Raw genomic sequence first — 27,818 nt, 5'->3', positions numbered from 1 at the left:
AGTAGCAGCTACTATCGATTGGTACAATGTCTCAGCCACTGATCTAGATACCATCTAATCTTCAAAACTACCATGCAAAGTAGATATTGTTGTATCTATAGGTAAAGAAAATTTTATGGATAAGGAAATTGAGGCTTACAGAAGTTAAATAACTTGCTAGTCATTAAGTGTGATGGGGCTGTGGGGTAGTGATTTCGACCCTGGCTCCCAAGCTCTGATTCTTTTTTACAACCACTTTTTGCCGTTTTTCAAATTCTGGATGTTACCCCTCTTTCTAAGAACTTTCTATGGCTTGCTTTTGCTACTTAATCCTATTTACACCCCTTTATTAACCTTCTAGTATCTTTAGTAATTTGTTCATAAATTTCCTTTCCATCATTTTCTCCAGTAACCCTCCACAGTGAACTCTGCTCTTGACCTTGTTCTCTTCTCACAATGACCTCATCTAGTCCTACTTTCTCACTTTCTTAGCTGGTTATTTTCTCCCTTTATAGAATTATTTCACCTCAAATTCTTTACGTATTCCAGCTCTTTACTTTCTACTTCTCAACTCTTAGTGAGCACTTAGAGCATACAGGGTGCCATGATAGGAGCTGTGAATATAGATGAATGTGTGGGCCTTGTTGGGGAGGTGAGCAGTTGATGGAAGGAGTCAAACTGGATTCTCCACTCTGATTTGAGAGTGCTGGCAGAGGGTGGTGTGCCTAGGTTGCTAGGGATGTGATTAATTTTACCTGAGTAACTGAGGAAGATGTGACTAAGAATGGACATTTGAGCTGTAACCTTAAAGGAAGAGGAGGAGGTCTCCAGTTAGAGAAGGGGTGGGAGGAGGGCATTCTTATTTTTTATTTTTTATTTTTTTGAGATGGAGTCTCGCCCTGTTGCCAAGCTGGAGTGCAATGGCGTGATCTTGGCTCACTGCAACCTCCGCCTCCCGGGTTCAAGCGATTCTCCTGCTCAGCCTCCCAAGTAGCTGGAATTACAGGCGCGTCCTACCACCCCTGGCTAATTTTTTGTATTTTTATTAGAGACAGAGTTTCACCGTATTAGCGAGGATAGTCTCGATCTCCTGACCTCGTGATCTGCCCACCTCAGCCTCCCAAAGTGCTGGGATTACAGGCGTGAGCCACCGCGCCTGGCCGAGGGTATTCTTGAAAGAGGAAATATTGTATGAATACAGGGATGAAGTTACAGATATATTTGCCATATTTTGTAGTGTGAATGTTAAAGGCATTTGTTGCAAGGCCATGCAAAGTGGTGTATTGCTGCCAATAGGCCTCAAGTGACTGGCCTTCCCTTGGTTGAATCATCCCAGTTCAAGGTCTGGTGTTTGACCTTATACTTTCAGACACCTGATTTGCTGAGCCCATTGGGAGTGGGTCTGTCTCAGGAGTGGGCTTGCATTAACCAAGATCTTGGAAACTGATACATGGATATCTATATGTTTATATATGTTTGTCAGTATGTCAGTTTATTAATTTCCAGTGAGAAATACAACTGTCAAGTAGATTGGATTGCTTAACTTGACAAATCAGTACACTGCCTCCCTGTTTTCCTGTAGACAGGATTCTTGGGAAGCCAAGTTATTAATATGGAGGTCAATTGATTGAGAAATACAGCTGTCAAGTTTAGCCAGCATTTCTGACCATTGCGCTCCTCCTCTCCTGGCAAGATACATGGGAAGTCACATTACTGGAAGACCACATGTGGAGCATGGAAAGAGATCCAGGAAGGATATTTGTGTTAAGAAGTATCTCTTACCTGAGTTAGCTTGAGGCAGTCTTACCCACCGTAGGAATATCTTTGCCAAGGAAATCATGTTATTGGAGTCAAGTCAGCCACCACTTTCCCTCTCTTGGTAGCTTAGCTTGACCTTGTCAGCATTTGCCTAGGTGACTTCTTGGATTTCTTTCCTGACTAGCCTCACCCGTATTTCCCATAGCTTCTAGATGGGTGCATTCTCCTTTTAGATATGTTTAAGTATTCTGTCAAGTTACAGGGAAGTCGCAAGAGCTAAGGAAGCAGGGGAACTTTCATATCTCTGTTTTGATCCATTTGGTTTCAATTTTAAGTCACATTTCCTTATTTTCAGTTACTTGGGACCAAAATCAGGGCATGATAAATAGCCCCCTGAAAATGTGAGATTTGGTGGTGGTGGGATGTGGGAAATAGGCTAGAAAGGAAAGTTGGGACCAGATTGTGAAGGATTTTGGGTACCATACTAAAAATTTCAAAGTATTCTCAATTCAATTCTCCTCCTCCTCATCTCTCTTAGTTTTTTTTCCCACAATAAGATAGTCTTTCCAGCTTCTAAGTTTTTGTTATCTGTATCCTACTATAGAATATGTGACATTGGCTCTCAGTGGACCCTTAAGAGATCATATAATTTATCCCCTTTGTGTTTTGACAAATAAATATTAGGTGTTATTATCTGCATTTTAAACATGAGGTACGAAGGCTTGCAGACTTAAGTTCTGCTTCTCTTCTTAGTTCATGCTATTTCTACAGCTTCTTTTATCCCTCATTTGTTTTAGAAAAGGTATTTTTGTTTTATTATATAGTGTATCTTTTTATATTATTATATAATGTTTCTATCATAGTGCTTATGTTCTATACATGAATAGCTCCCATTAATTAATTGTCATGTATCTGTCTCTTTTCTCTGTAGGTAGCTTGTCAGTTTTTTATATTTAGGTGGACCTCATACTTACTCTTTTTGCCTCTTATAGTGCCTAGCCCAGTTGAATTTCAAGCAATACTTAGACAATAGAATACAATTTTAAAGCTGGAAAGTGTCTCGGTCTAGTGCAGTATTCTGATTTTCTCTTTTTTTGGAGACAAAGTCTCACTCTGTCACCCAGGCAGGAGTGCAATGGCACGATCTCGGCTCATTGCAACCTCTTCCTCCTGGTTGAAACAATTCTCCTGCCTCAGCCTCCCAAGTAGCTGGGATTACAGGCATCTGCCATCAGATGCCTAGCTAATTTTTGTATTTTTAGTAGAGACAGGGTTTCACCATGTTGGCCAGGCTGGTCTTGAACTCCTGACCTCAGGTGATCCACCCACATGAGGAAGCCAAGATTCAGGGCAGCTGTAATTTGCCATAGAGCACATGATTGGTAGGGCCATGACCAGGACCCAAATATAGTGACAACATGTCCAGACATCTTTGCACTATGGTACACTGTTTCTCTATTCACCTGAACGATGTTTTCCATAGGTGTAAAAGAGACCATCAGAGGTCACCCATATCAATGTACAGTATCCAAAACCACTGTATTAAAACTTAAATTGGCAGCCTTTCTTGTTGGTCCTAGGAACAGTATAGTTTTAAATGTCTTAGATCTTATTGTGTTAGGTAAAAATTTGAGTGAAAAAAAAAAAAATGAAAGAGGGACATAGGGAAGGGAGCACATATCCTGAAAGCTTGCTGCGTACCTGCCAAGCAGTAAGTGCCTTACATGTGTCAACTCGACTATGGAGATGTGGGTTGTGAGCCATGGTCTACAGGCCTATGAAGCCCATATTCTTCCCTCCCCTCCCCTCCCCTCCCCTGCCCTCCCTTCCCCTCTCCTCCCCTCCCCTCTTCTCCCTTCCCCTCTCCCTTCCCCTCTTCCCTTTCCCTTCTCCCCTCTCCTCCCATCTCACCTGTCCTCCCATCTCCTCTCCCATTCCATCTTCGCTCCGCTCCCCTCCCCTCTCTTCCTCTCCCCTCCCCTCTCTTCCTCTCCCCTCCCCTCCCATCTCCTCTCCCCTCCCCTCTTCCCTTTCCCCGCTCCCCTCTCCCCTCTCCCCTCTCCCCCCATCTCACCTCTCCTCCCATCTCCCCTCCCATTCCATCTCCGCTTCCCTCCCGTCTCCTCCCGTCCCCTCCCTTCCCCTCCTCCTCCTCTCCCTCTTCCCTCCCCTACCTCTCCCCTCCCCTCTCACCTCTCCTCCCATCTCCCCTCCCATTCCGTCTCCCCTCCCCTCCCCCCTTCCCTCCCGTCCTCTCCTATCTCCCCTCCCCTCCTGTCTCCCCTTTCATTTTTTTTTTTTTTTTTGAGACAGGGTCTTGCTCTGTCACCCAGGCTGGAGTGCAGTGGCATGATTGTAGCTCACTGCAGCCTCGAACTCCTGGGCTCAAGCTATCCTCCTGCCTCAGCCTCTTGAGTAGCTGAGGCTATAGGTGTGACCCATCACCCCCAGCTTATTTTTTAATTTTTAATTTTTTAGAGATAGTGTTTTGCTATGTTGCCCAGGCTGGTTTGGAACTCTTTGAATTATGCTTCATTGTTACAGCCCTTGACCAAAGCCAGTAAGAACAGCATCTTGAATAGCAGGTACTACACTGGACTTCCTAATGAGGAGCACTCCAGCAGCCATCTTCCATTGTCTGTGGTAATGGTGGTAAATGTTGGTGCTGGAGCTGGGTGGCAGTGCCTGACTCACTAAATAACCTTACATTTTCTAACCATGGTTCATGGCTCATTTTTTTGACCTTTTATGTATATATCATTGTTGCCATTTCCATTCTGTGGGAGAAGAGCCATATTATAAGCCCACATGTTTCTTCTGTCTACAATCTTACTTTCCATTTTGTTAATGCTCCTCCTTTCTTCTCTTTCTGCCTCCACCCTTTTTACTCTGGGTGTGGAGAGAAAATTGGATATGCTTGTATCAAAGTTACTTAAATGAATCAGTTTTAATTTTTTCCCCTCTGAATTCTTCTATGTTGATATGAAGAATCATAGGGCAAAAAAATAAAAGTTAAAAGAAGGTGATACATAATCACATTGTCTTCCAGCAAAACAGTTTTCAAAAATGGCAAGATATATGCAATTCATAACTTATATAAAGTTTTTCATTCATATTTATAAAACCTGTGTTTTGGTGCTAAATGCACTTCAAGTTTCAAAGAACGGTTTTAAAATACTTTTGAGTCATCTCCCTGAGAGCTTTCAACACTGTATAAATACTACACTTTTTAGCATTTCCTGTTGCATACCTGCAGTTTGCATCACCTTTGAGAATGTTTACCACTTTTTTGCAGGGCATATGTGGAGACTCAACTAACAAATGTCATTATGTATGTGGGTTTCAAAATGCAACTGGAGGAAATTATATTTAACCTTTTGGAAGAGTGTTATCTGGGCTTTCCCCCATTTCAGAGCAAAACCAGGTGTAAACCAAGGACATGCATTGATATACATATTTTTGAAAAAAAAATCTTTTTAGGTTTTGCTGGTTATTATTTTTGCTTAAATATCATTCCCCCCTCCCTGAAATTTAGAATGTTTCTGGTAAATAATTTAATCTGGTGGTTCCCATCACTTTATTCATTCAGTTAATTCTTAAGGATTGTTTCTTAAAAAGAGCAACACAGTTATGAGGAATTAGAAATAGGGCATTTGATTAAATGTGTTCTTAGGGAAAAATATGCTAAGAAGGCATTAGACTTTCCCCTTTATGCCAAAAAACTTATTAGATTGGTAGGCTGTACAGAGAGAGGTAACTCAGGAGAATAGGATGAAGTAGAAGATATTGAATACAATAAAGCAGATGAGAGAAAACAGTTTTTTCTAGAATGGGAAGTATGGTTCCTTTTTCCCACTAGAAAGGCTCGAACCCTATGCCACTATGTTGAGATGCCACTTTTATTTATTTAGATTTTGCTTTAGTTTAAAGGTTGGAATAAGATGAACTCCTTTTTCTTTTTTTTAAAATCTTATATCTACTATATTACAAAAAAATTTATAGCATTCACTAAGTATGAATTAAATGTTTAAATTCTGTTAGTTGTATTTATGTTGTATTTATTCTTCCAGGTTTTATATTTTATGAGAACAATGCTTTTCATTTAGAACATAACATGTTTCATGTATGGTTTATAATTATGTAGTATAAGCTTTCTCTTATTAAGTGCCTGATGGCACTCACCTAAGTTTAATACAGTTTAATGTCTATTTTACTTCTACATAGTGGGCATTAGTTACTGATTGAATAAATGAGTGTGAATGAATGAATAAGTACAGAAATATGTGGGGACATGTATGATGTGCTCTTCTGAGTCAGATTTATGATTTAAATGATATTGCCCTACCAAGCTCTTAAAATAAAGATTTGCATTAAATGATTATGTACTCACTATAAAAATTACAACCATTAAGGATAAAAAATTAAACAAATTCTACTACACATAAATAATCATTATAACTTGGAATGTCACTTCAGATGTTTTCCCTCTTCTGCATATCCACACCCACAAATACCCACACACATACATATATTTATAGAGGGAGAACTAAGAAAAAAATGAAGGTGAAGCAGGAGTATCCTGCATACTATTTTTGTTTAAATAAAAATGATGTTATTTCATTTGAACAGAAATGAAAGAAAATTAAAAGAATTACAGTAATTAAATAAGTGATTTTTTTACAATAAGGAATTCACAATAAGTGTTTTCACTAAAGTTGAAAAAAACAATTATGAAAAAAGAGACTAGGATCATTTCATTTTAAAAGTTAACTACATATTATCGCATCAGTTTATTTCCTGCTATGAAAAGTTAAAAATTAGCAGACTTTCTTTCTCCCACCTCCAAATTTTTATAGTTATATTAAATTTGTACCTTGTCAAGCTGTGCGACATTTGCATTCTATTTTATAATTAATGTTAACAGTTATTTAGTTTTAGTTTTATATTTAAAAGCATTCAGTGCTTACTAACTACTCTTTTATAATGGAAAATTGTCCTAAAATCCTGAGAGGTGTGGTCACTGAGAAAATTCCAGTCTGGGGAACCAATGCTCCCAAATAAATACCACTTTATTTTTGTTTTTTAAAGATAAATTTCTTTTCTTAGACCCTGAATTCCTGTAGAGTAAAATCAAATTGGCCTGTGCAACTTAATTATAAAATAGCAAGTTTGCATTTTAGTTTAAGTGTAATCCTTCAGATGTAAGAGTTTTATTTTCTTTTAGTTGTATATTTTTTAAAAGATTGGTGGATTATTTGTTCCTGAATAGCAAAACCCCAGAATGCTTGGTCACTGTCAAAAAGAGTCATTACTATTAGGTTGGTGCAAAAGTCATTGTGGTTTTTGCCATGGAAATAATAAATCCAGTTGGCTTCATAAAAGCAGAGATCCTGCTGGGCGGGGTGGCTCATGCCTGTAATCCCAGCACTTTGAGAGGCTGAGGTGGTTGGATCACTTGAGGTCAGAAGTTTGAGACCAGCCTGGCTAACATGATGAAACCCCGTCTCTACCAAAAGTACAAAAATTAGCAAGGTGAGGTGACGTGTGTCTGTAATCCCAGCTACTGAGGAGGCTGAGGCGAGAGGATTACTTGAACCCAGGAGGTAGAGGCTGCAGTGAGCTGAGATTGTGCCACTGCACTCCAGCCTGGGCAACACAGTAAGACTCTGTCTCAAAACAAAATACAAACAAAAAAGCAAGAGGTCCAGTTGCTATTTCACAGGACATTCAGAGACTATTGGAAATGCCGCTTCTGGTGTACCTGCTGACATCCACTGACTGTCCTTCTATCTCTGGATGATCAGAAAAGGAATAACTTGTTTCTTTGGGGTACCTGTGGCTGTAGGAACAATTCTCCCTAGCTTATTCTGTTAGAATTTAGTATACCTTTTTATTCTTCTTTTCTTTTTACTTGATAATGGGAGGTAACATTAAAGCAGCCTTGTTTATTATTCATACCCTGTCATGATTACTTTCTGTAAAGAAAACCTATTCATTCTGAGGACAAACAAGCTATTCTATGTCCATCCTGCAAAAATAAATTTAGTCTTTATACTAACACATATCTCCATTTCTTCATTTTTTTTACTGTTTATTTTGATTCATTTCTTAGCTGGCTGAATTTGATAGTTCTCCCTTTTGGTTATATCTATATCTATATACTTATATGTCTGTCCTTATGTGTATACACTTCTTAAGAAGAGCTTATGGATGTTGTATTTTCTGAGTAATTGGATGATTGAAAGTGTTTGTAGGTTGCTTTTAAGCTTTATGGTCAATTTGGCTGGGTATCACATAACTGGATTTCATATCTTTGCCTTACAACTGTGAAAGACGTTGCCCTACCATCTCCAGATAATGGTGACTGATGGTAATATAGAGAAGTCTGAGGCCAGAATTGATTTTCCTACCTTGATAACCTAAGGAATTCATGTTTATGTTTTATCTCTCTTGAATTCCGTAACATCAGAAAAATTTGTTTTAGTGTTAATTACTTTGAATTCAGTTTTTCTGGAATGGTTTCTTTTGTTAGTATTTCCTTTCTTCTCCCTAAGTAAAAGTTTTCTTTTATTATATCTTTCCTTTTTTTTCCTCTTTCATTTGTTCTGCTGTTTTTTGTTTTTTTTTTTGCAAGAATGTTAAGTATGTATTAACTGGGTATCTTTTACCTTCTATACTTATCTCTTATATATCTTTGTATTTCCGTTTCATCTTTTTTTAATGCTTGTCCCTTCTTTTTCTGACTGTTTTAGTACTGAATATTCTGTTTTGTTGTCACTTCATTGGTGGCTTTAATCTATGATTTTTCCTCCCAGTCTTCACCCTTAGCCTGCCAACTTGCTTTTCATCTCCTTTAGTTGTCTTATCTTTTCTTAGATATTTCATAATTTTCTTTGAACCCCTTTACTTTGAAGTAGCTTATATTCTTTATCATTTCTTTTAGACTGGAAATTATTTGTATGATTTTTCTGTCTCTGTTGACAGTTTTTCTCTTAATCTGCCATTTGCCTATGTTTCTCCACCCCAATTTTTGGTAGTTCTGTGTAATTTCTTTGCTGATTTATTTCTGGTTGTTACTCATTTTTGAATAGGATCAATTTCATTAAGGACAGATATTGCCTGAAAAAAGTGTGATGTTAGATGCATGTATTGAGTATTAGGGAGAGGGGATAAATGAAGTGCAAGTGATAAATTTGCATTTCTATTTGGGTTATCTCAAATACTCCATCACCCAAGATATTTCTTTTCTTTGAGGGACATGTCTCACCTCAGTTTGTAGTACTGTGAAGGTCACTGTGCCATTGAGGCCCATGAGTCATAGGAGCCTATGTAGTAAGTAGTCTAGTGATAGCTGTGTCCCCTCTCTTTGACCCCATTTGGCAGTCATTCTGAGCTAGGAAGCTAGGTCATTGACAATAAGAATGTCTTTTTTTTTTTTTTCTCTCTCCTTCTGTGGTATAGACATGTTTTCTGGAGAAACCTTTCCTATTCTCTCCTAGGTAGAAACTTAATATCATAACTCCAATTAGAGTTTACTGGAATGGGCTTTAGAACCATTCAAATTTTAGGGAAATCTTTGTTCTGCTTGAGTTCTTAGGGAGTGCAGATAGGCTCTCAGGATTATTTCTCATTTTGATTCCAGATATCGCATAATTTGGCAGATTTTTAAAAATAGTTTGTGGTTTGTGGTTATGGCTGTGTCTTTGTTTTGTTGATGAAGTGCTCATTATTTTTGTTCTGGTTTTCTTTTTTTTTTTTCAGTTTGTTTCTGGAGTAGAGACTGTCTTCTGCTCATCTTTAAAAATTTTTTTTAGTTTATTTGCTATCACTGTGTTCTTAAGAACATAGTAGTAAAATATCCTGATATTAGACTTTACTTTTTGTTTTTGAAACAAGATGTCTATATTAAGCTCATTTAATATTTAGTGTATTTACAACTTGGCAACTCCTTTTAAAGAAATTTTTTTTTTTAACTTTTAGTTCTGGGATACATGTGCTGAATATGTGGGTTTGTTACATAGGTGTACATGTGCCATGGTGGTTTGCTGCATCTATCAACCCGTCATCTAGGTTTTAAGCCCTGCATGCGTTAGGTATTTTTCCTAATGCTCTGCCTCCCCTTTCCCTCCACCCGCCAATGGGTCCCAGTGTGTGATGTTCCCCTCCCTGTGTCTGTGTGTTCTTTTTGTTCAACCCCACTAATGAGTGAGAACATGCTGTGTTTGGTTTTCTATTCCTGTGTTAGTTTGCTGAGGATGATGGTTTCCAGCTTCATTCATGTCCCTGCAGAGGACATGAACTCATTCTTTTTTATGGCAGCTCTTAATAATTTTTTATATTGGGAGGTCTTTATGCATGAATTTTTAAAATATATTCGGAGAGAAAAGCAATAAATATCAGAGACTGAATGAAGAAATCAATTATATGTAATATGGTAAAACTGTGGAGTTAATACATATTGGTGAACATTGGCCGCTTGGTGTATAAGTATCTTTATTGGCATTGGGGACATAATCTTTTGAAACTGTCATTGTAAAAGTGAAGCTGACATTGTAAAACTTCATATTTTGACAATAAGAACAGCTCCTCAACATGGGAAGCCTGTCGAATTTCTCATAAAATCACATATGATCAACTTCTCTTGGAGAAATATATTTTTCAGAGAATCTGATGTGTTTTAAGGAAAAGGTGCATTTTTTTTTTGTTATATGAGCAGGAGAACCATTGCATTACATTTAGTATTAAACTGCACACACCAGAACCTGGACTTTATTTTAGAAATAACTTATCATATGTAATTAATTTAAAAATAATTAATAGACTTTATTTTTTAAGAACAGTTTTAGGTCCAGAGCAAAACTGAATAGGAAATATAGAGGATAGTCCCCTTCAGCCTTCCCCCAACCATCAACCTCCCCCACCGCAGTGGTGTGTGTTTGTTACAATAGATGAACCAATATTTATACATCATTATCAACCAAAGGCCTAAAATTCAGTTTTGCTCTTTGTGTTACACCTTCTATGCATTTTGACAAACAATATAATGACATGTATTCACCCTTGTGGTATCATACAGCATAGTTTTAATGCCCTAAAAATCCTCTGTGGTTTACTTGTTCATCCCTTCCTCTCTCCCTCCTTCAGAATCCCTGGTAACAACTGATCCTGTCTGTATACTTTTGTCTTTTCCAGAATGTTTTCTAGTTGCAATCTTACAACTTTTGCAGTCTTGTCAGATTAACTTCTTTCACTTAGCAATATATGTTTCTTGTATTAGTCCACTCTCCTGCTGCTATGAAGAAATACCCGACACTGCGTAATTTATAAAGGAAAGAGGTTTAATTGACTCACAGTTCCATATGGCTGGAGAGACGTCAGGAAAACAACCATGGCGGAAACCAAAGCAAACTTGTCCTTCACATTGTGGCCGAAGAGAGAAGTGCTGAGCAAAGGGGGAAAAGCTCCTTATAAAACCATCGGATTTTTTGAGAACTCACTCACTATCTTAAGAACAGCATGGGGGTAACTGCCCTCATGATTCAATTACGTCCCACCAGGCCCCTCCCATGGCACATGGGGATAATGGGAACTACAATTCAAGATGAGATTTGGGTGGGGATACAGCCAAATCATATCATTTTGCCCCTGGCCCCTCCCAAATCTTCTATCCTCACCTTTCAAAACACAATCATGCCTTTCCAACAGTCCACCAAAGTCTTAGCTCATTCCATCATTAACTCAGAAGTCCAAGTCCAAAGTCTCATCTGAGACAAAGCAAGTCCTGTCTGCCTATGAGCCCGTGAAATCAAAAGCAAGTTAGTTACTTCCTAGTTACAGTGGGGGTACAGGCATTGGGTAAATACACCCATTGCAGATGGGTGAAACTGGCCAAAACAAAGGGGCTACAGGCCCCATGTAAGTCTGAAATGCAATAGGGCAGTCATTAAACCTTAAAGTTGCAAAATGATTCTCTTTTACTCCATGTCTCACATCCAGGTCACACTGATGCAAGAGATGGGCTTCTGTGGCCTTGGGCAGCTCTGCCCCTGTGGCTTTGCAGGGTACAGCTTCCCTCCTGACTGCTTTTATGGGCTTGTGTTTAGTGTCTGTGGCTTTTCTAGGTACACAGTGCAAGCTGTTGCTAGATCTCCCATTTTGGGGTGGGGTCTGGAGGATGGTGGTCCTCTTCTCACAGCTCCACTAGGCAGTGCCCCAGTGGGGACTCTGTGTGGGCCTCCAATTCCACATTTCTCTTCCCCACTGCTATAGCAGAGGGTTCTCCATGAGTGCTCCACCCCTGCAGCAAACTTCTGCCTGGACATCCAGGTGTTTCCATGCATCTTCTGAAATTTATTTGGAGGTTCCCAAACCTTAATTACTTTTTTTGTATTTTATTTATTTATTTATTTAGAGACAGAGTCTCACCCTGTCACCCAGGCTGGAGTGCAATGGCATGATCTCAGCTCACTGCAACCTCTGCCTCCTGGATTCAAACGATTCTCCTGCCTCAGCCTCCCAAGTAGCTGGGATTACAGGTGCCCACAACCATGCCCAACTAATTTTTGTATTTTTAGTAGAGATGGGGTTTCACCACTTTGGCCAGGCTGGTCTTGAACTCCTGACCTCAGGTGATCTGCCCGCCTTGGCCTCCCAAAGTGCTGGGATTACAGGCATGAGCCACTGCACCTGGCCTCAAACCTTAATTCTTGACTTTTGAGCACCCATGGGACCAACATTATGTGGAAGCTACCAAGGCTAGGGGCTTGCATCCTGTGAAGCAACAGCCTGAGCTGTGCATTGGACCCTTTTAGCCATGGCTGGAGCGGCTGGAACACAGGTCGCCAATTCTTGAGGCTGCACACAGCAGGGAGGAGGAGTTTGGACCCAGCCCAGGAAACCATTTTTCCCTCCTAGGCCTGTGGGCCTGTGATGGAAGGGGCTATTGAGAAGGTCTCTAACATGCCCTGGAGACATTTTCCCCTGTCTTGGTTATTAGCATTTGGCTCCTCGTTACTTATGAAAATTTCTGCAGCTGGTTTGAATTTTTCCCTAGAAAATGTTTTTTTTTTTTTTTTCTACTTCATTGTTAGGCTGCAAATTTTCCAGACTTTTATGCTCTGTCACCTCTTGAATGCTTTGGTGCTTAGGAATTTCTTCTGCCAAATACCCAGATCATCTCACTCAAGTTCTAAGTCTCACAGATCTCTAGGGCAGGGACAAAATGCTACCAGTCTCTTGGCATGGCAAGAGTGAACTTTACTGTATTTCCCAAGAAGTTCCTCATCTCCATCTGAGACCACCTCAGCCTGGACTTCATTGTCTGTATCACTATCAGCATTTTGGCCAAAGACATTCAACAAGTCTCTAGGAAGTTCCAAACTTTCCCACATTTTCCTGTCTTCTTCTGAGCCCTCCAAACTGTTCCAACCTCTGCTTGTTACCCAATTCCAAAGTCGTTTCCACATTTTCTGCTGTCTTTATAGCAGCACCCCACTATCCCGGTACTAATTTACTGCATTAGTTTGCTTTCATGCTGCTATGAAGAAATACCCAAGACTGGGTAATTTATAAAGGAAAGAGATTTAATTGACTCACTGTTCTGCATGGCTGGGGAGGCCTCAGGAGAACCATTATGGCGGAAGGTGAAGCAAATATGTCCTTCACATGGCAGCAGGAGAGAGAAGTGCCAAGCAAAGGGGGAAAAGCTCCTTATAAAACCATTAGATCTTTTGACAACTCACTATCATGAGAACAGCATGGGGGTGACCACTCCCATGATTCAATTACCTCCCACCAGGCTCCTCCCACAACATGTGGGGATTATGGGAACTATAATTCAAGATGAGATTTAGTTGAGAACACAGCCAAACCATATCATTTCTCCATGTCTTTTTGTGGTTTGAGAGCTCATTTCTTTTTAGCACTAAGTAATATTCCATTGTATGGATATACCACAGTTTATCCATTCACTTTTTGGAGGACATTTTGGCCACTTCCAAGTTTTGGCACTTCTGAGTAAAGCTGATATAAACATTTGCGTGCAGGTTTTTGCATGTATGTAAGTTTTCTACTCATTTGGATAAATACCAAGAAGCACAGTTGCTGGATTGCATGGTAAGAGCGTGTTAAATTTTGTAGGAACTGCAAAACTGTTATCCAAAGTGGCTATACCATTTTGTAGTTTCAACAAAAAGGAGCAGTGGTGAGCAATGTTCTTTTTGCTCTACATTGTCTTCAGTAATTGGTGTTGTCAGTTGTTATTGTTTTGGATTTTAGCTATTATGATAAGTATGTAGTGCTATCTCAGTGTTTCATTTTGTGATTTCCTATTAACGTGATATTTGAGCATCTTTTCATACGCTTATTTGTCATTTGTATATCATCTTTGGTGAAGTGTTTGTTCAGAGCGTTTGCCCCACCTTACTTTTTTTTTTTTTTTTTTTTAAAGAGACAGGGTCTTGCTCTTTCACCCAGGCTGGACTGAGTGCAGTGTCATGATTCTAGCTCCCTGCAGCCTCAAATTCCTGGGCTCCAGTGATTCTTTTCCCTCTGCTTCCCCAATAACTGGGACTACAGGTGTGTGTCATTGTGCTTGGCTAATTAATCTTTTTTCAAATTTATTCTTTGTAGAGACAGGGTCTTGCTTTGTTGCCCAGGCTTGTCTCAGACTTCTCAATTCAAGCATTCCTCCTGCCTTGGCCTCCCAAAATTCTGGGATTGCAAGTCTGAGCCACTGTGGCCTGCCTTTATGTCCATTAAATAATTGTATTTTTAATGTTATACATTAAAAAAAAACCATAGAGACAGGTTCTCACTGTGTTGCCTAGGCTGGTCTCCAACTCCTGCCCTCAAGCAGTCCTCCCACCTCCACCTCCCAAAGTGCTAGGATTACAAGTGTGAGCCACTGCACCTGGCCTTGCCCATTTTTAATTGCTTGTTTACTTATTATTGAGTTTTAAGGGTTTTAAAAAATATATTTTAGCTAACAGTCCTTTATCAGATATGTATTTTGAAAATATTTTCTCTCAGTCTGTGACTTGTCTTCTTATTCTCTTGAGAGTGTCTTTCACAAAGCAGAAGTTTTTCATTTTAATGAAGTTTAGCTTAACAACTTTTTTTTTTGTCATGGATCATGTTTTTGGTGTTATATCTAAAAAGTCACTGCAAAACCCAAGATCATCTAATTTCTTTTATTTCTCTTCTAGTAGATTTATAGTTTTACATTTTATGTTTAGGTTTATGATCTATTTTGAGTTAATTTCTGTAAAGTGTATTGTAAGGTCTTCATTATGATCTATTTTGTGTTAATTTTTGTAAAGTATATTGTAAGGTCTTCATCTAGATTCATTTTTTTCTGCATGTGGATGTCCAGTTGTTCCAACATCATTTATTGGAGACTCTCCTTTCTCCATTGAATTGCCTTTGCTCCTTTGTCAAGTATCAGTTGACTATATTTGTGTGCGTCTATTTCTGAGCTCTCTCTTCTGTTCCATTGATCTATTTGTCTGTTTCACCATACCACACTGTCTTGATTACTGTGTAATTAATTTTTAAAATAATAATTAGTAAACTAAGTATTAAGGTTTGAGAAACAAGTTATCTCAAGCCAATTTCTGCTAAGTATGAGATAATACATTATTTGTAATTATTTTAGCAAAATTTGTATGCAGTGGAAACAGTCACAACGGAAATAAAGAAAATGGTAATATTTCCACCTTAAAAGAACTACTTTTATACAAAGTGGCTCATTTTGGATTCAAAATGGCTCATTATAAGTTCACTTTAAACTTAAAATGTTTTAACTTATAAAATTTTAACTGTTTTAAAATTTTACATTTTTAAAACTTAAATGACAATTTAAAAAGTTTCTTTTAATCTTCTAAAATAATATTGTTTGGAACTTGCTGCTTTTTTTACTAAGAAAGAAAAGATAACTACTTTTCTGAAGTGTTGGATTGTATAAGTCAATGTCTAAGCACATTTGTGGAATGAATTGAGCTAGATATTAGGGAATGCTAATAAATACATGGTACAGGGTTTTTTTTGTTTTGTTTTGTTTTGTTTTGTTTTTTTCCGGCCTTAAAGAGCAATTCAGGAAAATTAACCAGTAATATAAAGTAATATATAGTAAGCATAGTGTGGATGGCAGTGTGTTGAGCTCACTAAGAGGTTAGTATGACTGGTAAGTGTAAAGTAATGCTTTCACACAGCTGGTTTTTACTCATGGTATGTTTAACCTTGTGTCAGAAATGTAACAAATTTACATAAAAGTTTTTAGGAAATTATAATGATTATCAGATATAATCAACTGTTATGATGTATTTTTATATCAATTTTATCCAGGTCTAAATTACTTAAACTACCCATTTTAAATGGCAGTGTGGGCTAGGCACGGTGGCTCGTGCTTGTAATCCCAGCACTTTGGGAGGCTGAGGTGGGCAGGCACCTGAGGTCAGGAGTGTGAGACCAGCCTGGTCAACATGGTAAAATCCTGTCTCTACTAAAAATACAAAAATTAGCTGGGCATGGTGGTGCACGCCTGTAAACCCAGCTACTTGGGAGGCTGAGGCAGGAGAATCGCTGGAACCTGGGAGGTGGAGGCTGCGGTAAGCCAAGATGCCAATATGGCTCCATTCCCCTCCAGCCTGGGCAACAGAGCAAGACTCCATCTCACAAAAAAAAAAAAAAAAAAAAAAAACCACGGCAGTGTGATAAGTTTTGATAAAAAATACAGCTTTACAACCACCACCACATTTATGATTTGGTTATTGCTGTCACCCCAGAGAGATCTCTTGTGTCCTCTTGAAATCAGTCTCCCATCTCTGTTCCCAGACAATTGCTGATCTGCTTTCTATATTTTAGATTGGTTTACATTTTCTAGAATTCTTAAGAATGTATTTTGCTTACTGTAGAGGATATGTTTTTCAAAAATTGATGGTAAAGTGAATTTTTTGTAAAACAAACCTTATGTTTTATTATCTTAAAATTTCTAAGATGCTCAAATAAAGTTCAGTTGGTATTATCCCTGACATTTTTGGTTTTGAGTTTTCTGCGTTGTCCACTCTCTGTAATAATTTAAATCTGGATTACATATAACAATATGTAAAACCAACTGATGGCACATTATATTGTAAAGCAAGGTATCCTTTTGCAGTTACCTCCCTCCTTGTTTATTTTTAATGTTGATAAACAATTTGAAAAATAAAAGTGTACAGATCCTGTTGTATTCATAGACTTTAATTCAGTCCTTTTTCCATATAATTGTCACTCAGTAGACAGTGTAACCTCAATCTATAAAAGGCCATTTGCCTTGTCCTTATGCCCTCCTGCTCAGACCTCTGGGGATGGGAAAGTGAGGGTGGGTAAATAGCTCTTTACTTCATAACATTCTGTTCTCTGTGACTCCTCTTACACATGCATGGTCTATTCTGAAAGCGTGCTGAAAAGTAGCAGTTGATCTCATGGATAAAACAGCCCCACTAGGATGGTATAGTAGAATCTTTTTATGATTTTTAAAATAAAATGTACTGATTGTTCATACCTTTATACAGAAAAGAGTTAATCTTTTGCATACAAAAATGAGTGTTTTCTGGTTTTGCCCAGAAAAGTTCTGTTTCTAGAATTTGCGTTGCATCATTTATTAATCATTTTGAAACTAGATCTAAATAAAAACCAAACATTATGAAAGTCATGTTTGCTCCACAAAACATTTAAATTTCGACTTCATTTGGAAATCCTACACTCACATAAAGAGAAATAATCCTAATCCAAATTTATCTATAGTCAAACTGTGGGTAAGTAATGTTCTATAAATTGAATTCTTAAGTAAATGTCATTTTGGGGTGATAAACTTGGATCTGTTAAGAAATCCTGAAGGTCTACATTTGAACACTGCCCCACTGAAGACTTCAGACAAAGGACAAAATGTTTCTGAAGTCAGTTTGAGAGACAATATATGTGAGATGAGACTGAAGAACGATCAGAGCGACCAACCTGAGATCTTATATTTTATATGACTGTTATCCCTCTCAAAACTAATCAGTCAATACTCTGTTTTTTTTTTTTTTAAGTTAAAAAAAGACTTTACTCAGGTTGTTTTTGGAATTTCCTCATTTTAGGGGATTGTCTTCAGAAGCACAGACATATCCCATTCAGCCTACACTGAATGGTGGGTTAGACACTGTCCTGTTTTCAGCAGGGTAAATCAGATGCAAGAACAGACATAAACAGTTACCTGCGATACAAAGCAGGTTGTGCAGCTGTGCTGATAGTGGCATGTGTAAACTGCATTGGGAGGGAGGAGTTAATTCTAGCTTGGCCATCATTAGGTGACACTATTTAAATAGTACCATGAGTGATGAGTTGCATTACAATTTTAGTTTATTTTCTTTGTGTTTCTGAAGCTGCATTTACTTTAGAAAATTCAGCAAACCAGAAAAGCACAGAGAGAAAAAAAATTCTAAAATTACCATTCATATTTTCATGTATATTTCATTGTTTTGTTCTTAGCTCTTTTTGACCTGTCATTTTTAAATTTTATAATATGAACATTTCTCCATGTCCACTAAATATTTTTCTGCAACATCATTTAAAATGACTACATAGTCTTTTTAACTATCACAGATAAAATGTTAACTAGTCACCTATTGCTGACCGTTTAGATTGTTTCTGTGTTTTACTATTATGTAAAACACTGTCAGAAACATCCTCATGAACATGACTGTTTCTTTTAAATTAAAACTTATTTTGCCAAAGTAATACATTCACCTAGTTTAACATTTGAATAGTTGTTAAAGGCCTATTAGAAAATACAGTGGTGGCTGGGCTCAGTGGTGCACATCTATAATCCTGTCACTTTGGGAGGCTAAGGTGGGTGGATCACTTGAGCCTAAGAATGCGAGACCAGCCTGTGCAGTATGGTGAAACCCCATCTCTACCAAGAAACAAAAACCAAAAAAAAATTAGTTAGGTGTGGTGGCGTGTGCCTGTAGTCCCAGCTACTTAGGGTGGGGGCTGAGGTGGGAGAATCTCCTGAGCCCGGGAAGTCAAGGCTGCAGTGAACTGAAATTGTGCCACTGCACTCCAGCCTGGGATATGAAAATGAGACCCTGTCAAAAAAAAGAAGGGAAAATACAGTGGTCCTTTCTCTAGAGGCGGCCTTTTATCTGTTTCCTCTAGTCATTATATATCTCCGCATTGCTAAATTACATATATACACATTGCTATCTTTTGAGTTAATTTATTTTAGACATTGTTGACTTTATATTATGGTCTTTGAAGATTTTTCACTATTACACAGCCATCTCTTTCCCTCACATTCCCAATATAGTTAGATTCCAATTTTTGGCTTAGTGTTGCATTATTATATTATGTAGCTATTATTCATAGATGAGCATATTGTAATTAATTCTGATGAAAAGTTTGCTTCTGAGTTTTTGTATTTCATGAAATTAATAATGCCTTGTTTTTTCATTTGCTTAGCTTTTCGTCCCTCTTAATAATTCTTCCTATACCTTCTATGAACTACTTATAATTTTCCATAAAGGGAATTACATCAGATAATACATTTCAATTTTTTTCTTGAAGACATTCTTCCAGCAGACTTCCATTCTCCTCCCATCACATTCTCTAGACCTGCCTCTTCTGGGATTTTTCCTTGCTCTTAACCTAGGAACTTCCTTTGCCTTTTCTTGAATCTCATAGTGTTTTCCTTCTTGTCTTACTCTTACGTTTTTGTTTATATTTCCTGTAGTATTCCTGAGAAAGGTTTTGTGAGAGAAAAAATATCTTTATTCAGTTTTCTCACTTGATTGATAATTTGCTTGAATAATTAAATTCTAAGTTGGAAATAACTTTCCTATAGGTTTTTGGAAGGAAATGCTTATGTTCCATTGTCTTTCCGCTTGCTCTTGCAAAGTCCAAGCCTTTTTGATTCCTTTAACTGTAGAAGAAAACTGAGTAGAAGAATGTCTGGGTATAAGGATGTCATATTTTAAAGATAGGGAGGATGAAGAGGAGATTCAAGGCAGAGGGACTCAAAAAGCTAAGTGACAGCAGGTTGTCCACTATGGTAAGAGAATGAAGGCATCTGAGTCCATGTGAGGAGAGTGTGGGATATAGTTGGAACGCAGTAAATTGAGGCTCTATATTGGAGACCCATACATGGAGCTTTAAATTTGTTTTCTAGGCATTATTTCACCTAGCTGTCATCAGCTATGTGAAACTTTCTTTGGCTAATGGCAGGCAAAATGAATTGGCTTCTGATTTATCCTCCCTTAGTATTAATACTTCACATGTGCCCATGTCTATATGTACTCATATATGTGCACACGCATTTTTATGTATCTATATGCCTGTCTCCCCCATTAGACTAGATCTTTGGGGTTGGAGGAAGTGACATAATTAGGTCTGTGTTAAGGGAAGTACAGTAGATTAGTTCTTAACATTCCTGGTGGTTGAGATGCCATTGAAAACTGCAGAATGGATACCAGGAAGAAGGGACTAAAAGGAGAGAGAACCAAAGATTATTTCAATGCCTAGGTTTGAAGAAATGAGCATACGATGAACTAATCTACCGGGAGAGGGAGGGATACTACTTCAAATAATTATATTCTGATTATTCCCATGAGTCTAATTATTTTTAATTTTGGAAATGCTATGTTATTTTTATATATTTATTACACATCTTACTTTAAATTTTTTCCCTTTTTGGTTTATTCCAGAATGGTCTGAAACAATTTTAACCCTTGCTTTATTGATTTTTTAAAAGGTGAATGATGTTTTGTTTACACAGCTGATGATTAATAGTAATGATGATCTGAAATACCATCTTAATTCTATTTGGTTAAAGAAAAACACAAATAGAGAATTGTAGATGAAAATAATGTGTATAAATCTTATATTATCATTTCCTAGCATTTTCTTATTCTGAGCAGATTCATTGCCTGAAAATGTTAACTTTGATTTTACCAGAGTCTTTCTTAAGTAGATAAAGTTTGAAATAGTGTGATACTTTTCATTATTGTTTGAAAACAATGAACTTTTCCACAAATTTTCAACATTACAAATAGAGGCTTTTCACCAAGATGATGATCACTCAGAAAAAGTAAAGAATTAAAGGTTTTGTTGCGTGTTTGTTACTGACTGATTTCTCAAAAGCCAGGCTATATATTTATACTTAAAAAGATGTACCATATAACATATCACATATTTTGAAAATAGCATCCCACTGATGAGTCTTTACTTTCCAAGATGCTTTTAGACAGGCTGATGCTCCACTAGTGATAGGAGACATTAGTCTTTTGGAAATTTTCATGATGCTAATTACAATTTATTAAGCACTTACTCATGCCAAGCCCTGTGCCAAATAGTGAAGGGACACTGTCTCATTTAATAATAACCCTATTGGAGTGGGTGTTGTTTATTATTAGATGAGAAAATTGAAGCATAAAGAGGTTACACTTCTTGTCTGAGATCATGCAGGTAGCAGGCAGCAAAGCAGGGAATGTTTATCTTTGCTTTGTGTATCTCTTCATTCTTAAGCTTGCTTCTTTCCATGTTATAGGAAAGATCTTAAGGAATATTAATCCTGTAGTGGCATCACATGTGAATGGTATTTCTCACCTGTCCTATCATCAGATGACCATCTAATTTACTAATTTCTTATAGTGGGTAATTTCTCAGATTTTTTTTTTCGATCCTTATAAAACTGAATACCGTGCATTGTCTACTGTGCTTTCACAAATGAAAATGATGGTCCACTGTAAGATTATTATTTGGGTTTAAAAAAAAATTTCTTGTTTAATAAGAATAGCCGAATTTTCTTTGAAAAACTTTCTGTACTTATTAAGATAATATTAGTATCCTAGTTTAATGTGTCTGACTAATATAGTTTTATGTTACTTACTTTTTTATTATTCTTTCACAGAAAATACAAAGCCTCCCCCAACTGTTGTTTCTCCTTAGTGCTAACTTTAAGAAGTCACACATATTTCTTCCTGAACACCCAACAGTTTGGTATTCTGTCAGATGTTTTGCAGGGCTTTAGCAAGTCGTTACAGTGAATGTCTTCAAGAAGCAATACATTAGGCAGAGCACTGCAGAGACACCTGTAGAGATCAGCACACCTGCCCTCAAGCAAAAGACAGTAATTAGTTGCTCATCTTCCCTTGCAAACTTCCGCAGTGTTGTTGTACATGAAACACATAGATCACAGCAGTGCTGTCATGAGCTCTGCACTGTTGGAGTTGTTTATGCCCATTCAATTTTTAATGTTTCTATAAGACATTTTGATGGGAACCCTGAGCCCAAAGGGATTTGCATGCTTGATCAAACTTGTGATGATTTAAATATAGAAATAAAGAGAAACCTTTGAATTACTTTGACTGTTAACTTTTAGGACCGTGTTAGTGGAAAACATTTACAGGATACTTGAGGCAAAGATGTGTTTGATCACCCTTTACAACTGTTTTGTTTCATGACAGCAGGTATAGCGCCAGTAAATCTAAACAAGTTCTTTAATGCTTATAGATCCAAGTGCATGTGAATATCTGTATAGCATGGTCTGAATATTTTAAAAAATGATTTTGTACCAGTCACTTTTATTGAAATTAAACCGCTGTCAAGTACCAACCTTTTAGTCCTGCCACATTGTCATATATAGTTTATATTATTAAAGAATGAGATGATAGGCGATTGAACTTTAGTAAAATACAGTAGTATATATGAGTTGGATATATTGGGGCCAGATAAATTATCACTTAAAGTACTTGGATGTCTTTTGATATCATTGTTTTAATTTTAACACTATATATGGTCTAGATACCATAAGGGATAAAAGCTAGTATTTTACCAAGTGACCTTTCAAGTCATTTCTAACAGCTGGGATTCAGTTCTTTGATTATATTTGTGTAGGTTATTAATAAACAGCTTCAATAGAGATTCATTACTGTTTCTTAAGTTATATTGTTTGCAAAATGCTATCATTCCTAATATAGCAAATTCCATTCACATTTATTCTGAGAAAAAAATAACCCTAGTGCCTTGTTATTCAAGCATAGTCTGGTGGCCATACATACAGCATCTTAAATTGGTTCTTGGAGATAAATGGGCATTATGGAGTTGTCAGATTATAGTAAAACTAAAGAAGAAGATGTTATACAGCATTGGACTGTCATTGACAGACTTAGAAACCTTAGATGTTAATAAATGCAGTTATCCCATTGTGCCTTCCAGTTTTTCCTCAATACATTGGTAGAATCTTCCTGTGAGTTTCTGAGCATAGTTTTTGATTAGCTCTTCAGCACAAAATGGAATGAGTGATGTGAATATTTAAAGCTCACCTCTAGATTTTATGTTTGCCTGCCTTTCTTAGCCATATGTAAGCCTAAATGTGGATTAACTGGGGATACTCCATTTGTGACGTGATGATTATGATGCTAGTATGCTAGTATAGACAGAATACTCTTTTTTAAAAAATTTTTTTTTTAGGTAGAGTCTTGCTCTGTCACCCAGGCTGGAGTGCAGTGGTGCAATTTTGGCTCACTGCAACCTCTGCCACCTGCGTTCGGGTGATTCTTATGTCTCAGCCTCCCAAAGTGCTGGGACTGCAGCCACATGCCACCAAGCCCGGCTAATTTTTGTATTTTTAATAGAGACGGGGTTTTGCCATCTTGGCCAGGCTGGTCTCGAACTCGTGACCTCAAGTGATCCACCTGCCTCGGCCTCCGAAAGTGCTGGGATTACAGGCGTGAGCCACCACGCCTGGCCTCTTATATTTTATATGCATAACATTTTGGCTAGCTTATACTTCATTGACTTTCAGGAATTTCACAACAGTCATTCCTAACAATTGGTCTATCTATAGTGGCCTTTGGAATTCCTAATAACTTTATGTTAATGTTGCATAAAACATTTGGCAGTCTGTTTCTTATGTAAAGCTGCTCCATGTGCCCTGAGTCAGAAGCTTACTTGTCTTTTTATCCTTGATACCTAGCTTAATGTGATCAGTCAGTGTTGGTTGGATTAGTGGATGATTGAAAATATTATGTAATGGATATGAATAGCCCATGGAAACAGTAAAGAGTGGATCACACTTAACACTTTTAATAATAGAAATAACTTTTTCTCCTGCTTGTTTTTTTTCAGCATAACCCTTGGTTCATATTTTTTCTAGGATAAGTTCCTATGACTTGATTTTAACTTTACCTCTTTACTGTCAGTTCATCAAAAATATTCTGTGAAAAAACATTATATATTTTTACTGTACTAAAGCTAAGCTCTTCTTATTCTGAGTCACAATCTGGACCCATTTAACTAGTTTAGCTTTATTTTCTATTGTACTATGTTCTCTAGCTGTTGTTTCGCCTCCTGTGCTGGAGAAACTTTTTACTCCTTGTTTCAGGGCAAGTCAAACTTCCACTTCCTGGCGTCATGCCTTGGTCTCTGAGCTCCAATCTCATGAATTTCTGAGTTATTTCTGTTTTCCACCCGCCAGTTAAGAATGAAATCATATGTGTCCCTATGTTTTGCAAAATGGATCTATCTCCAACTAGCTCATAACTTCATTACTATGATTTCTTTCTTTCTTTTTATTTTTTTTTGTATTTTAATTCTTTTCTTTCTGGCATGTGGTAGAATGCTAAGTACTTTGTAGTCACATAGTAAATACTATACACACTTACACACTAGGTAATATCTAGCTTTATAGTAACAAGATAAGCTTCCTCCTAAAGAAAGGAAGACAAAGAAAGATTGGCAGAAAGAAAGGAAGACAAAACAGAAGAAAAGAAAGGAAGGAAGAATAAAAAAGAAAGATCAGCAAGAATATTTTGAGGAATAGGGAAAGAGCAGTAATTCTGGAATTTTAAAAACTTGAGTTTAAATTCTGATTCTGCTTACTAGCTTTGTAATATTGGATGAGGTTCATAATCTTTTGGTGTAAAATGGTAATAATATCTATCTGACAAACTTGTGAGGGTTCAATTATCATGTATATAAAGTGCTTATTGGCATACCCTGGCACACATTCGATGTTAAAGAAATGGTAGCTAACTCTTTTATTTTGCATGTGAGGGAAGAAGTTTAGAGAGCTGACCAAGGGTCATATAGCTAGTAAATTGTGGAGAGAGAATTGAAAACCAGGCCATTCTTACTCTAAAGCAGTGTTTTTCAAACATAGTGCATCTGAGAATTATTTGAAAGACTTGTTAAAACACTGGGCCTCACTCCAGAGTTTCTGGTTCACTAGGTCTGGGGTGAGGCCTGAGAATTTGCATTTCAAACATGTTTCCTGTTGCTGTTGCTGCTGCTACTGGTCCAGGGACCACACTTCGAGAACCAGTGCTTTCTGGCATATTTCTCAGCCCTAGTTGCACCTAAGAAATCACCCTGAGTAGCATCTATAAATTATTGATGAAACCAGAATATCTGGTTATGGCTCCTAAGTGTGGATTTTTAGGTTTTTGTTTTAAGCTGTCCAGGGGATTCTAACGTGCACCCAGGATAGGAAGCACCACTCTGCCTAAGTGAGGCTCTTTGCAGTTTTTTTCTTAGAAGTGGGTATTAAGTGAAGCAGCTGACCCTGCACCCTCCTGGATGCTCAGTGAGGCAAGGCCTCAGTAGTGTGTTGTTTTTATGCTGTTATGTTTTAAAACAATTGCTTTGGCCTAGAATCCTTTTACTGTTTTAACCTGTTCTACTTGTTTGTGTGGACTGTTTGCATTTCTCCATCTTCACCCTCAGTGTATCCTGAATGCTTTCATCAATCTCTAGGGTGGATTTTCTGTTAATATTTGGCAAAAGCAAGTTATTTAGCAATAGTAGACTTGAAGTATAAAGTAAATAAAGGAATATATCTAATTTTTAAAAAAGCAATCACATTAACAATTTAATGTACTTTCGGAGTTCTGATTATGAGTTTGTTCTTTTTTCTGAGATGCTTTGGAAACCTTACATTTTGTTTTAGAGGACCCAGTTATTGGTTAGAATAGGTAATGATAATTGTGCATCCAGAAGTGTATAAGTAAAAATGTCATAGATTAATTGATAAAGGAGTCATTTTTTCTTTATAGGATTCAGTTGGTAAATATATACAAATCAAGGCATGGAATCATTTACTGGATAAGAGTGGGCAAAATACCACATAATTTCATTAACCTTTAAGCGATGAAATTATAAATCCCTATGCAAATGTTTAAGGTTATCATTGCCTATCACCCCTTTTGATTCCTACAGACGGTTAATTCTTCTCTGTCCTGCTGAGTCTTATTAAAACTTCTGACTGATGTACTTTTATTAAGAGGTTTAGAATTTACCAATTTAAAACACTTGCTTTACACTATTACCTCTAATTTAACTAGGCCCATTAAACACTGTTTTGCAAAGGGAAGAAGTCAATTGCTGTTCCTTTAAAAAATAATAAATTGAAATGAATTTTAAACTCTGCTTAGAGGTGAGCAATTGCTATATACTACTAGGCCTTTTGATAGCTGATTTGTGCCTTTAGTATGCAAATTTTAGGTTTACAGAGATCTAGTGCTTTTATTTAGGAAATATGCCCAGAGGCTAGATTGGTAGGCTTTAGGGAGATAACTGGTTTGGTGTGAAATAAATAGTTGTTAAAGGATCACATGAATTGGGACCCAGAAGATGAAGAGTACACTGAGACAGATTGAGGAAAACTGACTGTACTTCATTTCATTTGGCTATAAATATCACTGAATTAAAAATGAAGACAATGAATGATGGCAACACAAAGCAAATTAATGAAAATAAGCCATTTTTTTGGTGGGCTTTCTGAAGAGTTCTGTCTTCTGAGCAGTTTAAAGAAAGAAGCTTAGTTCACATCATTCTGGGAGGCCAGCCTTTTGAGAGATTGTAGCTTTAGCAGGGGGGAAGGAATGGGTCAACTCCCCTCCCATCCCCCACCAGTCAAGTCAGCAGCATCACTTCTGGTTAGTGAGATGACAGATGTAATAGAAAACCTTACATACAAAACAAGAGGACTCACGGATGCTAGCTTAGGTTGGCAATTGTAGATATTCTGACTTGCAAGTGTTAAACAAATAATAATAAACTTCTAGCTTTGGGAAGTTAGTTTTAAGAGGTCATACACTTGTTTTGTAGCACTGCTCTTTTGGAATCTCTGACTTCCAAACATTTATTTTTCCTTAAATAACTGAAAAATAATGAAATACGTTTCTATATTGATAGCTTGTAGAATCCAGTTTTCTTTTTTCTTTTTCTTTTTTTTTTTTTTACAGTGCGTATATCTGTGTTTTTAGTTGTCTAAGTAATTAGGCCCTCAAGAAATAGAATATTTGAATAGCGTTAGCATTTGAAATGGTCTCTGTGTGCCTATTTGTTGTATGTCTCTGGTGGTAGAAGTGCAGAGGGCGTGGGTGATGATGATGTGTGAAGGTGGGATGCTAGATTCTTTCATTGAGGCTGGAGGTTTGTAATCTTGTTATCATTAAAGCTTCAAAGAGGTGTGGTGGGTAGGAGTGCCAATGCCACAGTCTAGTAGAGTGAGGAATGAGAATAAGTAATTGGTTCTTGCCAGCCTTAGCAATAGTGGTTTTGGTAGAGTGATGGCTAAGGAAGCCAAGTTATGGTAATTCAAGCACTGAATGAAAGTTGAAGTAAAAACAACAAGCTTTTGTTATTATTTTATGAAGCTTCACAGGGATAGTTGGTAGGGTTGGAAGAACTGTGTTATTGATGAAGGAGAAGAAAGCAGTGGAGAAGAAAAGGAGAAACTGGATAGTGCAAGTTCCTAGAAACAGCATAAATGAATAGGATTCATTGTACAGGTAGAGGTTTTAGTAATGGAAAAGAGGGTCAACCGTGAGATAGGAATGAAAGTGTTATGAGACAGGAAAATTTGCATATGTAGAGTGGGTTCTTAGTTGCAGGCAACAACTAGTTTGAGTTGCATGCAGAGATGCATCACATGCTACTTAATTTGCAGAAGTGCCAAGGAAACAAAGTTGACTATGAATAGCTAGGAACAGTACAAGCCATGAGAAACACCCCATGATACTATTCTAGTAGAAACTTCGCTGCCATTTGCTACTTAGAGC

The 27,818-nt window shown here is 37.4% G+C and overlaps 1 protein-coding gene across 10 annotated transcripts in view; it reads left to right on the top strand.

The window, feature by feature from the left end:
* GTDC1 (glycosyltransferase like domain containing 1) overlaps positions 1 to 27,818 on the top strand; it is a 409,636-nt gene that overhangs the window by 94,910 nt on the left and 286,908 nt on the right. The window contains exon 1 of one of the 10 annotated variants that reach the window (XM_054477584.2): positions 14,191 to 14,313. The exons of the other annotated variants lie outside the window; for them this stretch is intronic. The gene's annotated coding sequence lies outside the window, so the exon portion shown is untranslated. Of the gene's footprint in view, positions 1 to 14,190; positions 14,314 to 27,818 lie in introns of those variants that run through there. 10 annotated transcript variants of the gene reach the window in all.

The sequence above is a fragment of the Pongo pygmaeus genome, chromosome 11 (assembly GCF_028885625.2).
Source record: "Pongo pygmaeus isolate AG05252 chromosome 11, NHGRI_mPonPyg2-v2.0_pri, whole genome shotgun sequence".
Lineage (NCBI taxonomy): Eukaryota > Metazoa > Chordata > Mammalia > Primates > Hominidae > Pongo > Pongo pygmaeus.
The sequence above is the reverse complement of the archived record's forward strand: the minus strand, read 5'-3'. Positions and strand labels throughout refer to the sequence as shown.